We start from the raw sequence: 13,693 nt of genomic DNA, 5'->3' as shown, positions 1-13,693 counted from the left end.
AAAGGAGTACTCTAACTGATTTATCATTATCATTGATCAATACTTATCATATATATATATATATCTTATCCTATGATTTACCCTAGTTATGAGTAGAATATTGCTTATGGTTTACTTCTCCATCAATAGTATAAGTTATCAATACTTGTCCATGCTAGACCTTCCCTGTGGTAAAATATAAATAACGATACCTGGAATACTCTCAGGTGAAGTGCTACAATGGTATAATTATCTGTGCACTTGCAGATTCCTTTTCATTCATATATCTTACTATTCTTCCTGGTCATATAAAATGATAAAGAACTACTTAGTATCATTCTAATAGTGATGCTAGGTAGTACCAACAAGCATCTCAGGCACCATCACTAGGGATGGCAACCTAGTAAAGTAATGTTAGGAGATGTAGGTAATTAATAGGTGGCTACTAAAACAAGTGGCAAGTTAATAAATACCAACAAGCATTTCTGACGCCGTTATCGGGGAAGGTAGCTAGATAAAGGAAGTATTGATAAACTTATGCTTATTGATGTGATCAAGATAAACTACTAAACTCTACTCAAATAGGCTTACCCTTGTTTTGTCTACTTGTGTATCTTATGCAGGGTAATGTTTGATTAGTTTTAACCTTCTGACAAACTACGTTGAAGATCCCAAAGCACTAATCAGGAGAACTAGAGCCAAACTCAAGAAAGTCTCAGCTTTAGAATTAGAAGGCAATCGGATAAGGCAAAGATTAAGACCTGAATTTGAAGCCATGGCTGATAAGACTCTTCATGAATTCTCTGCTCGAACCACTACCAACATCCATAGTGGACCTAATGTCAATGTTGGAGACAATGGATTCAAGCTCAAGCTAGCCCTCATCAACATGGTGCAAGCTAGCCAGTTTTGTGGAAAGGCACATGAAGATGCGAGTGCACATCTCCAACACTTTCTGGAGATCTGTAGCACTTTAACCATCAAAGGAGTAACCAAGAACGCCATACTACTTTGCCTCTTCCCATTCCCACTCTTGGGGAAGGTGAAGTAGTGGTTCTATGCCAACAAAGATAGAAATACTACATGAGATAATTGCTCCACTGCCTTCCTAGCAAAGTTCTTTCCTATGGGCAAGAGCAATGCTCTACGTGGGAGAATTTCAAGTTTTCAGCAACAACATGACAAATCTATCCTTGAGGCATGGGAACGCTTTCAAGACTACATTACAGAATGTCCTTATCATGGGATAGAAAATTGGCTACTCATGCAGACCTTCTACCATGGATTAACCAATAGTACCCATGAGACTATGGATGCTACTGTCGGAGGTGCATTTCTATCACTCATGCTTCTAGCTGTAATAGCTCTTATAGGGAAGATGGCCTCTAACCAAGGTTGGAATGAAGGAGTTCTAACCCGCAAGAGGGATGGAGGTATGCATCAACTCAAGGAGGTAGACATGTTGTCTGCCACGATGGACTTGCTGAAGAAGCTCGAAGACTGAGCTAATGAGAAGAAAGAAGTCATGCACATTCATGATTCCCACATGACATGTGAAGAGTGTGGAAACACTGGGCATTAAGACCACCAGCATAAGATAAAGTGAAAGATCCATACTTAATTACCCGTACTCTCATCATAGACTATAACAAAGGAGGGGAGGACCTCTGAACACCCTCTCCTCTAGTGAGTCTTCCTTTGGGCACTTCTACCGCTCCACCATTGGATGAGATTTGGAAGAAGGGGCATGTGGGTGGTAATTAAGTGTAACAAGTTTAGAAGGCAATCGTACTTGGTACCCCCCTTTTATTGAAGTATATATAGGTGAGCTAGGTGTCTGTTGGATTTCCCTATGGTTGCATCGAGTGAGAGCAGGAATTAAGGTGAGGTCATGTCCCCCATGATCTTAATTAGTGGAGCATGCTTCTCCTAGAAATGGCATTGGAAGTTGGATGGAGAAAACTAACTGCACCACGCGGCTCATCTAAAGGGTCTCGTCCACCCGGTTGCCCATCGTCGTAGGAATGTGAGTACCATAACGACATGAGACAACATTTCATTAAAAAAGTAAATCTTTATTCATAAGTCCAGTTGGTTACGTACATTCGAAAGGTGTACAATAACAAAGATGTGTATCGAAGACTGCTGGGTGTACAATAACAAAGACCTATCTAGTACATAAAACAACCTATGCTCGACTGCGATGTCGCAAAACTTCCACTAACATCACCCAAGAAGGGGCATGGAGCGGAGTTTGAAGTGATAGAGTTGTAGTCGTAAGCTTCTCCAATGAAGAGAGCCAATGCCACACCCACCTCACAAAAGCTTCCACTTGCACCCCCCCATAGGCAAGGGTTGTAGCGGAAAGCATGAGGAGACCTACCTGTGTGTCTAACTCCTCCATGGAAATAGAAGAGATGATCACCCATGGACATACCAAAGGCACTGATCCTTCCTATATCTTCACAAAACTTGCACTAGCACTGAGGACAAGCAGCCATTGCTGCACCCCAAATACGGAAGAAAGCCAATCTTCAAGGCCTTATCCCATCGTCGGTGCTTCCATTGGAGAAGTTGAAGAACGAGCGCCATGGCGATGAAGATGGATGATAGGCTCAAAAGCTTCCTTTCACTAAAACTAAAAGTAGTTCTTGGAGGAAGAAGGTGTGTGGAATGAGCACAACTAATGGCAAACTAGCTTACCTTGGCCAAAATAGCCCCACCTCAAGACGCACACAGGGAAGGCAATAGTCAAGGTCCATGACATCCGCGGCCACCCACGCGATTCATAGGCGATGGAGCGGTGAACACGATGTGGCTTAGATTCCCTAGCACATTTGATTCCCTACCACTTTTCATCCTCATCTAAAACTAGACTTAATGACGATGTGTACTCAAGCGTACGATACGACATGAGCGGGGAAGACAACAATCAAGGTCCATGACATCCACAACCACCCACGTGAGTCACACGAGCAACAGAGTAGGGCAGACGACATGGACCATTTGATTCCCTGCCACATTTGAGGTGCATCTATAATGTTGGTGCATTGTAGTGCTTTTGAGGTGTCATTTTTGTATAGTATTTTGGAGTGCCCTCATCAGCATTGCCCATGTACCCATAACATTAGAAATCAATATAAGTATTATACTACTACAATGCTTCTTCCATCTTCATTGTCACATAGTCCTTCCTCCTCTCAGAGTAGGGTGATGTCACACTAACGTTGAATCATTGTATGAAATGGCGATGGGAGTTGTAACACCACCATAACATACTGTTCACGCCAGAGAAATAAACCAATTTGGAAACACAACAAATCAAGATGGCACACTAGTTTAGCTGCAATAACGACAACATCCATCCAAGATGAAGTTAACATGGCCATAGACAATCAAACAACATTGGTCCATTTGAACATGTTGTGACACAGAGATACATCAAATGGAGCTTTATTCACTACTCTGCTAATGACTCCAAGAAAAAGAATAAGGGAACATAAGGAAGAAAGTAAGGTGTTGACGGTCATTAACATCAATCATAAACCATCAACATACCCTGCATATATACTTAATTCCATCACCAAACATAGGTCTAGGGGTTTAACCTAATAAATTCCATGAGTTTTGGTGAATCTGTGTTTTCAGCAGGGTTTATCTAGAAAATCATCAAGGTGGACCCAATTATCAATTTTAATCATAATTATCCATGATGAAAACAAGTCCAGAAGGTTCCATAGGACGACACTAGAAGGCAACCCACTGAAGAAGACCGTGAGGGGATGACATGTGGGGCCGGCTGGCCCCACCTATAGGCCGGCCAGCCTAGTGACCCCACCAGTTAGCCTCTGCTTCAAATGTCGGTTCTCCACCACCACCTAGATTGCATCTACGCTATCCTTTTAAGTCAGTTTGATCCGAGAGTCCAAAATTGACACTACACCCTATATATACAGCCTTGTACCCCCTCCAGGAGAGCCATCCTTGAAACCATAATTCATATCTTCAGGATCAGATCCAGCAATCAAGAGAAGATTAGTCTTCCATAGGATCTAGTCTTATAAATAGAAATAGTGAGATAGAGAGTGAGGGAAGAATTTGGAGGAGGTGCTGGCCTATCGGTGCTCTCTCTCTATGGCTTGTACCTTGGCGGATCCAAGTTCTATCTGAGCTTGCCTTAGAGATTTCTTGGGTAATTAACTCGTGATTCAAGTAATCATCTTGTCTATATTGTTCATCAGGATTGTGACTCTTTGAGTGCTTTATTCCTAATCTAGAGGAAGTAAAGTATTAATCGTAAGTGTAAGCGTGGTGCTTAGACTTGGGTTAATCATGGATGCACCCTGCATTCTGGATCGGTGGTAGCTCGAGAGGGTTACTCTTATAGCCTCGTTGAATCCTCTATAGTCCACCTCCCGTTTGTAGGCCAAGTAGGACCCGGTTATGAAGGAAAGCATCCTCTGCTAGTGTCTTTCCCTAGTAATGTCCCTAGTTGAATAGTAGAAGACATAGCTTACTAAAGTCAGAACAAGAGAACCTTAGTTATCCTCTCTATGCTCTAATTTATCCTAACCTTGTTGCTACCCTTAGTTAAGTTAGACCATAGTTAGTCTCACATGTTTCCCTGTGGATACAATACTTAGAATACTTTCAGATGAAAGCTACAGCGGTATCCGTGTGCTTGCGGATTTATCTATGTGCGTTAATAAATACCAATAAGCTTTTTGACGCCGTTGCCGGGGAAAAGGTTGTTGAGTTAACAATGAACCTAGATTAGCTTTTTATCTTTTGTTTTATTTTTTCTTTTAGCATGGATAACACACCTATATATCAATATGCTAAACCCATGAGCGCAAGTCTAAAGCCACCAAAATCTATTGAACCTATCCTAACACTTGGTTATGAGCTGCGCCCGTGTTTAATAAAATTGATTCGGGAACAATCCTTCTCAGGGGAAGGCAACAAAAACCCATACTCACACCTATGAGACTTTGCACAGCCTATGCATGCTTGCATATCATTGTCATGTTTGACAAAACCTTAAGATGGAAGTTGTTTCCGTTCTCTTTGATGGGAAGAGCTAAACAATGGTATTGTCTAACCATAGGAAGTATGCAAGGAGATTAGGAAACGTTATGCTCTAAATTTTGTTTATATTTCTTTCCCATCTCCAAAGTAGTTAGCCTTTAGAAAGAGGTTCTAAATTTTAGACAACTAAATGAAGAATCTCTTGGCACATCATGGGAACATATTAATAGTCTTATCACCACTGGCCCAGACCATGCTATTTCAGACCCAATGCTCCTTCAATATGTTTATATGGGTCTTAGCGAGGATTCTACGCAATCCCTTGATCAAGCCTCTAGAGGAGCTTTCATCTATTTATCTGCTAGTGAAGCAAGGTCTATGCTTGATAGAATCAGTGAAAAGATTCCTTGCACTAGCATTCATGATAAGCTCCCCAAGGACAAGAAGGAATCATCTCCCAAACAAGTAGAGGAAGTTTTGATAGCCAAATCACAACCACTCTAATCCCAAGATTTAGCTATCAATCCCAAACCATCAATACCCCAAAATCCTCCAAGGCAAGAAGAAATTCCAACTTTGGAAACCCCTGTTGAAATTAAGAATGATCTTTTTATGCTAATTTTTGGAAAAGCTTAAACTTCCAACTTCACAAGAGACCTTCGAGCGAATATAATTTAAGTCCTCTCAAGAAGGGATCTCTTAGAAAGCATCTTAAATCAAATCTCTTTGGGGATATCTAGAAAAATTCAAGGGTGGCATGTCAAGTGACGCCATAGAAGGTGAGTCAAGTCATCTAGAAGCCAATCCTATCATCTTCCCTTCTATGCTCACATTAGATGTCCCAACTGAACCCATCTCTAAACTCATCCTTGACCTCGATGATCCCTCTTATGCTCTTAAGTCTCATGATGATCCTAGAAATCCACTAAAACACCTAAAGCAAAGGAGTCATGAGACTACAAGGAAGACCAAGAAGAGCAACGATAATGGTTGGAGGATGTTAAGAATTCATATGCCATTGAATGGATAGACAAGGCTGAAACCTTAAGGATAGAACCCAAACCTGATCCAAAAGGTGAGCTTACATTAATCCCGTTAGTAAACATGACTCATCCAAGTTTGGAGGAGTCCTTAGACAAGATCAACCTAAGAGTCACCAACCCAAGGGAAATCGTAGACAATAAAATGTTTAATGAATGTCATAGGCATGAAATCATGGAGACAATGTTTCTACATATAGACATTCATGAAGAAACAACCTTGGAGCCTAAAAAGGAAGATGACATAGACAACCATGGAAGTTATTTCATGAATACCTCATCAATTCTAAGCTCACATGAGAAATCTCCTGAATCAATTGGTCTCTATAACATTGCCACACACGAGATCTTCAACCCCCCTCATACTCCCTATTCATAAAGACTTTGAAGGGGTGGTTGTAGATGCATATGTTTATCATAAATATTGCAAATCTCGTTGGCATGAATCTTGAGATAGTTGCCCAAAGGTTGGTGTTGGAGGGGAAACCACTTCACCAATTAGAAAGTTTCCCAAGGATGAGCTTTTGTCCTAAAACAAGAACTTATGGGTGATAACACAAGCTTTCACCTTTTGCTATGATGCCTTTGTGAAATAAGCATAGAAATATAATTATGGAAATATTCCTTTGGGTATTTTTGTCACTAACCATTCCAGGTTTGAAGCAAAAAGAATGAAGGATGACGACGCAAGGTATGTCCAACCAATTATCATGTAACATTGAATCACATTCATACATGAGAGTTCTATCATCCAAACTTGATTTTTCTACAAAATTCAAGCTAGGGGATGGACTTCTCTAAAAAATCCTATGCCATATTGCTAATTCATCTTGGTTGTCTCTACCTTTAAGTCATGATCAATAACAATCATGCTCTTTCATCTCTAATTGAATAAATCTCTATAATGCTTTCATGCTACTTTTGCCTACCATAGTAAGTTTTGGTTTGGAAGTACTACACATACTTCCATAGGCGTTTAAATTAAGCATGGTGCTTAGGTTAAATAGCCTCCCTTAGTCAAATTAGACATGGAGTCTAGTTTGATTATTAAACTAAAAATTACTTATGTAGACACTATATATTTTGTTGGACTAACCCTTGCAAGAAACTCTCAAATCCAATCTAGGTAAGTCAAGAGATGAATTCATATTAGAGATGAATCTCGGTGAGGAAGTGGAGGAACAAATCGACATGCTATGAGCAACATCAAAGACAATATAGCATTGATTCTTCCTAAGACTTAAGCTAAGTGTTGACACCAAAATTTGGTTAATTGCATGAGACCCCATAATTCATAATGCACCAAGAGGAGCCATGATGAGAGAAGAATCGGTTGATCAAGATGATTGAACAAAGTCAGCTGGATTGAAACAACAATGTCATCTCAAGAAGACTCCAGCAGCAAGAATGGCATTATTCGAGGTTAGAAAAACATGGCAGACTCCATAGAAGGGGAAGCTTGGAGTCCAAGTTATCTTAAGTTAGGATGTTTCATTTTCTTTTCCAAATTTTGTGATTCGTCCTATTCAACCAGGACTCATAGTCTAGCCTTGGGTATAAATATTGAACCTTGGCTATTGTAATAAACATCTCTAATCGATCAACCAAACAAGTACCTTTACTCTTCGGCTTATGCCACCCCTTAGGAGTAGGAGTAGAGTAGATTTTGACGAGTTCTTTGGGCAAGCAGGGCTGCATCAGACGACCTAACCTCTGGCTTGTTTGTGAGTATCCATCAGGACTTATATTATTACTTGTAAGGCTGCAATAGATGACTGATCTCTAATAAGTCATAGTATAAGTTAGTTATCGATCTATATTTGTTAGTATTTATTAATGCACATAGATAAATCCACAAGCACATGGATACCGATGTAGCTTTCACCCAGAAGTATTCCAAGTATCATATCCATAGGAAAACATGTGAGATTAACTACAGTTTAACTTAACTAGGGGTAGCAACAAGGTTAGGATGAATAGGAGCATAGAGAGGATAACTAGGGTTCTCTTGTTCTAACTTTAGTAAGTTATGTCTTCTACTATTCAACTAGGGACATTACTAGGGAAAGATACCAGCAGAGGATGCTTTCCTTTGTAACCAAATCCTACTTGGTCTACAAACGGGAGGTGGACTATAAAGGATTCAATAAGGCTATAAGAGTCACCCTCACAAGCTACCACTGATCCAGAATACAGGGTGCATCCACGATTAACCCAAGCCTAAGCACCATGCTTACACTTATGATTAATACTTTACTCCCTCTAGAACAGGAATAAAGCACTCAAAAGTGTTGTGAACCTAAAGAACAATATAAACAAGATGGTTACATGAATCAGAAGTTGATTACCAGAGAAGTCTCAGAAGCAAGCTCAAATAGAACTTGGATTCGCCAAGGTACAAGCCATAAAGAGAGCACCGATAGGCCAACACCTCCTCCAAACTCTTCCCTCACTCTCTATCTCACTATTTCTATTCATAAGACTATATCCTATGGAGGACTAATCTTCTCTTGATATCTGGCTCTCATCCTGATAAGGGAAATATAAATTAGGGTTTCAGGGATAACTCTAGGGAGGGTGTAGGGGCTACAATATATAGGCTAGAGCACCAATTTTGGACCCTCATATCAAACCGACTTGAATAAGCGGCGTAGATGTAGTCTAGGAGGTGGTGGAGAACCGACATTCAAAGGGGAGGATGACATATGGGTCCCATGGGTCGGCTGGCCTATAGGTGGGGCCAACCGGCCCCACATATTAGCCCCTCAAGGTCTGCCTCGGTGGGCTGCCTTTTGGAGTGTTCTAGAGTCTTCCCACGTTGGTTTCGCTGTGGATAAATGTGATTTGTTTTGACGAATAGGTCCTCCTTGATGGTTTTCTAGATAAATCCTCCTACAAACACAGATTCACCAAAACTTGTGGAATTTAGTAGTTTAAACTCCTAGACCTGTAATAGAACCGTCTAATCTATAAGAGCACAAGTATAATAACAATCACCAAAGTGATCAAACCATCATACTTGAGCCCATATAAACCCGGTAGTCCAATGAAATCACGAAGGATCTCAAACAAATCAACATACAAACCAAGATCATACATGATTCAACACAACCAGTCACATGTTACATCACAGTTCACAAATAATTCATAAGTTTCTCACATACATCGGAGTTACATAGTTATTACAAACCAAGTTCAAATAGCGGAAGCAAAGTAGTTTGATATCAATATCACTCTTAGTTCAAATACATGCCAGTACCATGATCATTTCCTACAAAAGCAGAACAGACGTGATAACTCAAGAGTACCATGCCCCATGGTTTAGTCCTCATCCATGGTAGGATGAAGGTAGTTCTTACAATACCCATGATACATCATGTCATCTACAACAAGAGGGAATAAACCTTGAGTACAATAATATACTCAGCTAGACTTACCCATCATAAACCAGAAATAATATGACACCAAGGAGTATGCAAGGCTTTATCGATGGAGTTAGCTTGACAATATTTTGCATAAAAGCTTAAGTAACATAACTTGGAGATTTAATATCTCTAACATCAATTTGAATACCTATTCAATTAAGCATCTCTAGATTAGCACCTATACTAAAGCAATCACTTGATTAAACTAACAAGCATTAGTAACCATATCTGGTTATAATAATAATTTGAGCATCATCATAACCATCAAGTATCCATTAGTTACTCTACGTTGTCGCTGCTCAGTCAAGTTCTCACTATCCAAGAGAGACAGCAATTCAAATCGATTCCTATCTAGCTAGAGAATTATTCCTAACACAAACCCATACTTTCCTCATTGGGTCGCATCGGGTCACCTTTGGTACAACTCAGGAACCAACTTTGCGGGTCCGATCAGCACCGCACCCTCAAAGATTCTACCAATCTACCAAGAAGATCAGGACTCGAACCTACCCTTGGACTCACGCCATTGGACCTTCACACATCCTTACTACCTCTAGTGTGCGCACTTTCACTTACCGGGTCCCAACCTGAATTGAGCTCCGGGGAACCTATTGCATGCATATGCACAAATGAGTACCATGAATGCACAAGAGATAAGATGATATGATAAATTGTGTATGCATGAGCATGGTTACCCACAGGAGGTATGATGAATCTCACACTCATTGACCAAGTAGATGTAAAACTTTCTTCTAATTGATGTTTACTGAGTAGGTGCATATCTCTCCTATAATACAAGAAACATACACTCACCAAGTTCTAGCAACCTAAGTAAAGTTGTTCATCATCAGTAAGAGGCCTAGAACCTACAGCTAACAACTAATCTCAATTAGCCTAAGCATCTACACAAGCATCACATAAGACAAACAACTATAATTGACTTAGTCATTTCCTGCTGTAAACAATAGCTACTTATTTTGGCTATATCCAAAGTTCTACTCAACCAAAAACCATGATCTCAGACTTTCTGGAAATCTTATCAAATTTCCTACAACTTTCATTTAATAACCAAAAGGTGATTCAACCATTATCCTTGTTAAAATAGGTAAACTTCCCTGGTCTGTCCTAAATTTTCCAGAGAATAAGAATTTCTGGAGACCAAATTCTACTAGATATAACTCTCAAACCATTTAGCCTATTGCCACAAAAATTTGACACAAGCAATATAAGTAAGTTATCTACAACTTTGTTATTGACAATATTTACAGCAGACATCATTTTACCCATGCAATTTACTTCACAACCGAAACTATCCAAATAGTTACTAAAATTAAATTATAGAGCAATTAATATTTTACTGCATGCAAGCAATCAAATTTGGGCACAACCAATTGTACCAATAGTTCATAGGCATCATACACACTCTAGAAAACATGATGGTCAAGCTCAAATAATTTCTATAAATGCATTTATTAATTTATTTGGACACCAAGGTGAAATAAGGAAAATATATCAAAAGTTTACCATAATTTTTGAGAAAATTATAGTGTCCTATTTATGTCTCCAAAACTCTAGTGTAAAAATTTCAAGCCATTTGGATAAGTATAGCCATCTATACAAAAATGACAAGTTACATAGGGTCATTTTAGCAAAAATAGTTTTGCCTAGTGAAAAGTGTCAAACAATAGATTTCATATTTTTCTTACATGCATCCTAGTACCATAACACCCTGTAAAAATTTTCATGATCATTAGTTATGTATTTTTCCCCATTTATTTTTACTGGAAACTAGCAATTATTTAAGATAAAATATGAAGATCATATTCCAATTATGCTCACTGTAGGTTTAGTATTTTTTTAGCTAGAGAATGTCAACATAAGATCAGAAAAATTGGAATCACAATTGTATCACTTCCCTAGCTCAAGTTATGCATTTTACAAGATTGAAAACATTTAAAAAGCATTTATCTAGCTCAATTTTATTCTCCTAGAAAAATACCATAAATAGTGAATATCATATTTTTATCAAATACTACACTTCATGAGGAATCCAAAAAAATTTGGTTCACCAAAATTGGACATTTACAACTCTACTTATGAATTTTCAAAGTTTGCTTATATTTTTGAAAAAGAATAAATTCAAATCCATACTGTAGCCGATGACATGTGGGAACTGCTGGTCAGTGGGACCCGCTGGTCAGTGACATTAAAGTAGGGGAGGTGCTCCAGCTAGTCCTATCTCACCAACGGCAAGATCACTAGCAACGAGGGTGACACCAACGTGTTCCCCTCATCAAGCCGCGTCGGTTGGTGGTGAAGACATGACCTAGGTTTCACTAGAGACAAGTTGCCGGTGGCAAGGGCGGACGACAGAGGTAGTGTCGCGGTACGCCAGAGATCTCTAGCCATCACGTACTCCGATGAAGTGTGCTATGGCTTCATGGAATCCTAGCGAAGCTATCTAGGGTGGATAGGGTTTTGGTGAGGCGGATGTGAGCTCTGACCACGTGCATGTCCACGCGGTGGCGCACGGAGCACGACGGTGCTCCCACCATTCCGGCTAGACAGTGGTGGGAGGTGGGCCTCCATCATGCCACCTGCTAGGTTTAGGGTTACTCAACCTAAGGCACATGAAAGAGGATGGAGGCGATGGGCGAGCTCGGCAATGGCGAGCTCGAGTGCCACAGCGGCCATGGTGGCCACGCATAGAGCAGCGACGCGTTCCATCGCAACCAGGCGGTAGCATCTAAATGGATGATGGGTTTTGATGCTAGGACTTATAGCAAAGACTAGACGAGGGAGAGAGAGAGTGGAGGTGCATGTGTTGTGGCTGGCCACGATGAGCCAAGAGCGCGGCGGCACTCCAGTGATGGTGTGGTGGCGGTGAGGCAAAATGGGGCCTTACCAAGGCACGACATGAGGTAGTAGTGGTTCAGGGAGGTAGAGGTGGAGGTGGCAGAACTGTTGGCATGAGGAATCAAGTAGTGGAGCTACGAAGGCGGTGAGCAGGCACATCAGAGCCACGACGATGGCGCGGTGGCATGGTGCTCCGCTTTGCTCTAGCATGGGCGAGAGAGAGCGGGGTGTGAGAGCAAAATGGGGCGAGCAGCAGAGGCGCATGCCTCTTCTCCTTGGGCTAGCCTCACCGCCACGCGGCATGCCTAGCCTACCCCCGGTCGGCCACTGACAGCGACATCAAAAAGGCATCAGACCCTGATGAACGCAACTGATAGTGCAAGTTCATCCACCTATCTCCTAATCCATTCGTTATTTGCAAAAACTTCATTAACAAGAATTATAAAGCTACACAAGATCTACAACTTTGATTTAGAAAGCTTCCTCTAATTTGCCATAGTTTTCAAATTGCAAAGCTTCAAAGTAGGGTACATTGAAACTAAAAATCATTTCATGGCTTAGTAAATTTTTTAAGTTGAAAACAATATTTTGTTGATTCTTGTGATCCCTATTTGACCATGTTAGGCACTGAATTAGCTCTTGACCCAAAAATAAACATTGTTACTCTAGTCAAGTACTACAACTTTTCTTAAGGGTGCATAGCCATGCAATGTCTCTAGGGTATAGTTCAACTTAGGTCAAACATCCAACTTGAAAATGGTAGATTACACTATAACCATGACTTAGAGGCCAATTGGGTCCAAGTCATGAGTACCAAAGTTGTTCCATGTGACATTCTAGAAATGTTAAAGGTACTCCTAGGATCCCACAAGCATTTCATACATTGGTCACACACAATGGCAAGCATATACATGCATATAACTATCATCACATGTACAAAAATAAGGTGATTGAGATGACACTTCATATGCTTATGCTCATATATGAATGAATGATGCTTATGCTAATGCAATGCAAGTGCAAAAGTGCAATCCTAACACCTAGGGTGTTACAGCCCCTCCCCTTATAGAAATCTCGCCTCGAGATTCAAAAGACCTACCATTTTTCATAAAAGGAGGGATAAACCTCACGTAAATAATTTTCCCTTTCCCACATAGCATCTTGCTCACTATGATTATTCCACTTCACTTTGTGAAACTTGATCACCTTTTTTGAGTAACTCTATCCTTCCAATATATAATTTGCACCAGCTTCTCTTCATAGGCTAGATCTAATTCTAACTTGATATCTTTAACCACCACTCTTTCTTCTGAAATGTGTAAACATTTCTTTAATTGGGATACATGAAAAACATTGAAGATAGCC

General features: G+C 40.2%; 1 non-coding gene across 1 annotated transcript; it reads right to left on the bottom strand.

The window, feature by feature from the left end:
- Nucleotides 1-1,118: 1,118 nt before the first annotated feature.
- On the bottom strand, nt 1,119-1,227 carry LOC136547665 (small nucleolar RNA R71). Its single transcript, XR_010781628.1, has one exon. It is a non-coding gene; the product is annotated as a small nucleolar RNA R71 (small nucleolar RNA).
- Nucleotides 1,228-13,693: the final 12,466 nt, after the last annotated feature.

This window comes from Miscanthus floridulus, chromosome 3 (genome assembly GCF_019320115.1).
Source record: "Miscanthus floridulus cultivar M001 chromosome 3, ASM1932011v1, whole genome shotgun sequence".
Classification (NCBI taxonomy): domain Eukaryota; kingdom Viridiplantae; phylum Streptophyta; class Magnoliopsida; order Poales; family Poaceae; genus Miscanthus; species Miscanthus floridulus.
Note: the sequence above shows the minus strand (reverse complement) of the source record. Positions and strands in the feature narration are given on the sequence as shown.